Source organism: Malurus melanocephalus, unplaced genomic scaffold, assembly GCF_030028575.1.
Source record: "Malurus melanocephalus ecotype Western Australia unplaced genomic scaffold, MMel_1.1 scaffold_458, whole genome shotgun sequence".
Classification (NCBI taxonomy): Eukaryota; Metazoa; Chordata; class Aves; order Passeriformes; family Maluridae; genus Malurus; species Malurus melanocephalus.
Genome location: NW_026623690.1, coordinates 457,842 through 462,919, shown reverse-complemented (window position 1 = coordinate 462,919; position 5,078 = coordinate 457,842).

Below are 5,078 nucleotides of genomic sequence, written 5' to 3'. Positions count from 1 at the left end.
TAATGAGCCACAAAGCTGAGCCAGTGGAAGGAGGAAATGGGATAGGCTACAGGAGCAATGCCCACAGCAAAACTCAGAATTGGTATTACCAGACAAGCCCAAATTTGTTAATCCCGGAAGAAAAGGGATTTATAGCAAGATTGGAGAGGATAAAAGACTGTGAGCTTTACCTCATAAGCTGTGGAGTAGGAATTGTCCAGTTTGAGGCAGAACCTGAGAAATGAAGCAAGCCATGAGGTGCTGCAAATGGCATACATGGGAATGGCCACCAGGACGACTCTGATATCTATAGAGACAAAAAATTATGCAAGAGAGAAAATCCTGAAGGGAGTCTTAGGTATGGATAGCAAGGCCTATACTTTACAACASCAGGTAGGAATCTCAGGATTGGCCAGAGGACAGTTTAAACACAAGAATACAGAGCTGAAAGAGAAGTGTAGGCCCATGGATTTTATCCTAGAGGTGGTCATTGAATAGTAATACTTCATGCTTATAATTCAATCTGTMCATAGCACACAAAAATAATTTAACTTTCATCCCTTTACTACTTTTTCATTCTAAAGCTTCTAGTCTGGCTTTAATTGCAATATGTGAATTAATTAATCTTCTTTATGTGCAAGGAGGTCCTTGTCATCCAGGAGGAACAGTCTTAAAGTACGTTGAGAAACACTTGTTCAGCTCAGCTTATGGTACAGTGTGGCTTGCATATCCCACAGCAATTAGCTGAGGCAGCCTGAATGTTTAACAGGAATTGCTATTGAACTGCTCATGAAGGATATGCAGATCARGAATTAACTGCAGAAATTATTCAGCAAATAATTTTGAATAATACTAAATGAAAGAAAAGAGTAAACTGTTTGCAGGCAATTTGCAGAAAAAAAAACTGAGAGAAATTCAAAGAATAAATTATTCACCCAGTTCTGGCAGGCTGGGTCTACATCAACCCCCTCCTCCCTGGTTTTCATTATACAAAGTGGTTTCCCAGGGTTTTAAAGACAGAAAGGTTTGATTATGATTGTGTGGTTCACAAATATAGGAGAAATTTGATCCAGTGGGCAGTTCATGGTTCTTCCTTGCAGTGTAAGGGAACACATTTCCTTGTGGAGAAATCCTCTTCCCACTCAGGTAAAATTGGTTTGAGGTGTGGTGGCATTGCCTTCCTGACCCCACAGCTGAGTGGATGGATCTGCAGGCAGAGGGGCAGATCTGTTCTCCTGCAAGCAGAATGGTTTGAAAAAAATACAGAAAGAAAGCCTCAATTTCTACTCTTTCAGATTCAGACAGGCAATTAGGCTTCAAAATACTTTTTTTCCCTAAAGAATAAATTGTTTGGTTCACTTATTTAACAAATGAAATTGCTGTTATATTCTAACTGTCTTGTTATTTTCTGCCCTAAAATGTTCCTTGACACTGCCATATTTTATTGAACGTGGGAAAGGGTTATGACACAGGGCATAACCCTGACCTTTGGAGATTGGCTAGTAGTTGTTTTTTTTTCCAAGACATATTTTGTGTCTCTGCCTTCTTAATTGATGCAGACTTTTTATCAAACTTATACATTCTGCTTTTTATAAAGAGATTTTAGACAGATATGTTGATGAAACATACAGCATTTATCCAGGGGGATTAAGTGTAAGCCTGAAAGGACAAGTCTTTATTTAATGTCACATGAAGAAATATTAAACTTAGTGATGGATATAACATCCATAATAAAATTTGTTTTTTTTTTCCTTTTTCCCCCTCATCTTCTTTTTAAAATGCATTCAGGAATTCAGTAAAGCAGAGGACTACACTATTAATGATATGAATAGAGCTACCTAAACCTGTGCTTCCAAAATACTCTGGTCTTCATAGATCATGAATAATTGATAGTCAACTCTATCAGAATTTGAGGCTGCAATATGAAGCATCAACATGTTTCATAGTAAAGGACACAAATCAGACACTAAATTTTACAAAATTTTATACTTTACTATACAAGGTCTTTGTATTATGGTACATGTGTAGGTTAATGGACAAGAAGAGAAAAATTACTTGCCTTCACTTTTCAAAGCAGTCAGAGGGGCCTTGCAAACAGTGAGCTATGATCAACCACACTGCAGTGTTGACTCTTTGCAAAACAGACAACGTTCAGACTGAAAAAAATAAGATTCTTTCCAAAATGGTTTCCAAAGCAGTTACTCTCCCCAGGTTACCCACATTCCAAAACACATAGCTCAGTGCTGAGAATTTTTTTTTGGTGGATCCCCTGTACTCCTGATGGAACTCACACAGCCCAGGAGGTGTCAGAGGATTCACTGCTCCACCATGGGCTCKAAGCACCACTTGCTGCTGAAGGAGCTGCTCAGGTCAGCCTAAAAGTCGTGTTTTAGCAGAATCTTATTAACTAATGAATAGGTGGCTATATAAATTATATGTACTTTAGCAGCAAAGCTGCTAAAACAAAAAGGGGGAWTTTTCATCTGTTAGATTCCTACTGCAACTCCAAACTCATGGCCACACAAGCACTTGCACCATTCCAAAGGATGATGCAGATAAGGGTCTAAGAATTGCCTGAGGTTACCAGGAGGAAAGTCTGGGCATTCTCAAGCTGGCATTGATAGAGAAAACTGTTACCTAGCCTTGGAGAAGATTCTTCTTTACCAAACAATCAGTATCCATTGGATCTGTGAGTGAACTGGTGTTTCCTTCCTGGCAAGTAAATCCTGATAGTAGAGAAAGATTCTCTTCTATTAGTGGAAAGCCAAATAGAGTATTTACTTTTTTAGGCATAATGCACAACAGATAACATAAGATCAGAATTAGACCTATTTCATTTTTGTGGTGATTTGGCAGCACATTCTGAGGACATAATTAACACCAATACTTACCATTTGAGAGCCAAAAAAAAAAAATAAAGTGTAAGTTTTATGGAATGTATCTGTAAAGAGGAAGTATTGCTCTTAAGATCAGAATTTTCTTCACCTCAGGCTTTTCTTAGGGGGAGAAAAAAGCAAAATGAAAACAACAGAGAAATATTTTTTACTCATGACTGCAAACCCAACTTCCATCAACTTCTAAATTCATATCTGTCTTAACTACCTTTCTTTCCTCAGGTTCATAGCAAGAATCATCCTCTGGATGTGGTTGGAGTCCCTGTTTTTCATGCATGTTTCCTTGCTTACCCCATGCTCATAGACAGCAGCAATCTAAACCCAGCTCTTTGCCATCCCTTTTGCAGCCACACCACAGCAGAGCTGGCACAAGTCAGGGCTCCTGAGCAGGTTTGGGGTTTTAAGGCACTGTTGTGTTGTTTCCAAAGATACTTCCAAAGAGAGGATCAGTTATTCACTCTTTCATTCASCCTGAGAGGACTAAAATGTTACATCCACCACTTTCAAGGGGCTTTTTTGTATCTCTAGGTCTAACAATATTTATTGCCTATTAAATCCCACACTGCAAAGGCCATAATAAGGGAGGATAAGATCCTGGTTTGCCAGTTCATTTTAGAGCTGCCAAGATCATACATGCATATTTTAAAGTTCTGGTAAACTGTGTACACAGATTCCTTTATTTAAATGGTTAAGTATCTAACTGTGAACATAAATAATACATTTTAAGGTCTCTACCTGCCAGTGAACCTCAGAGATGTTCACAATTTCAAAAGCTTTAGGTTTCATTTGTTCCTAAAGAAAGTTTTCATTTTTTCCTAAAGAAATAATAAAACTGTTTCAATAGGCTTTTCATAACTCATATTCTGTGTAATATACTATAAAGCTCTATAGATCTGATCCARCCTGTGCTAATGTTATTGGCAAAACTCCCATTTTTTCAAAAGACTCTGACAAAGTTGTTCTGAGAGTAAGAGTAACGGGTGAAGAGCAGAAGTATTAATATAATTTGCTTTGTAAGAACTTCTCATCTTTTTTATTTACATAGAAAGTTAACATTTCCATTCTCATGAATAATTTAAATGCCAACACAACAGCCATGGGTTTTACAGCAGCCTCCAGCCATATCTCTGTATGTGAACTTGCTCCTCTATGGGGAGATTATCATTTTCTACAGAAATGTCTCCCCTGACTCTCTTTGCTGAAATGAATTGGTCTTGCTGTTTTAGCAGTGACCAGAAAATGATAGCATCTGTCAGTCTTCATGAAAATCTCTGTGTTTTGGATCCCACTAACAGTAAACAATTTTCTGAGAAAAGTCACTGTGGGATTCACAGCAGGGTTTGACAGCCACTTGTCTTTCAAGAGATTTCCCACTATTGAAGTTAACAGTATCAATGCCCACAGAATATAAACATCTCCCATTAAAGAAGCCTCAAACAWCTGGGTTTATTTCATCAGAAGGGCCTTCAGGATGAACTTCTCTATTTATGAGTGCCTGACTGCTTTAGAACAATATKCTGGCTCTGCTGATTACTCTTCATGTGCCACTTTCTTCCAAATTACGTGAAAATCCAACAGGGTAAAAATGCATACTTGCTTTTTTATTGATTTCATCTTCAAATTATTTTTAAAGTGTGAATTATAACATTAATATCTTCTAAATAATAAAGCACTATCAAGCCATTAATTACCTGCCACAACTCAATACATCATTACAATGATTCATTCTAATGAATGATACAGTGCAATTATTATTACTTTTTTATTATTATGATTACATAAACCTACATTAARACCCTGGATCCAAATAAATTTCAGATCACTCAATTCCTTTTACAGTGTTTACCCAGTTCTAAATTTCCTATCTTTCTTTCTTCATTAACACCAAATGTTCATTAAACTACATTTTTTGCAGAGCAAGGTTACCTACAGGATTTAGACAGACTGGTGTGCCAGGTCCTGGGTTTGATACATTCCCATGCAATTTACAAGAACATGAGCAGTTATCATCAAATGTACATGAGATTTTAGAGCTTAATTTTTGTGACAGATACAGAAGAATTTTGAGCGTAGTAAAGGACACCTGATTACCTAGTTTGCATTCTGACAGAAAGCTTATAGACATCAAAAGATTCTCAGGAAAATTTAAACATGGACTAATACCTGCCCCCCCTTACTTAGATAGTCACAGTATTGATGAAACCA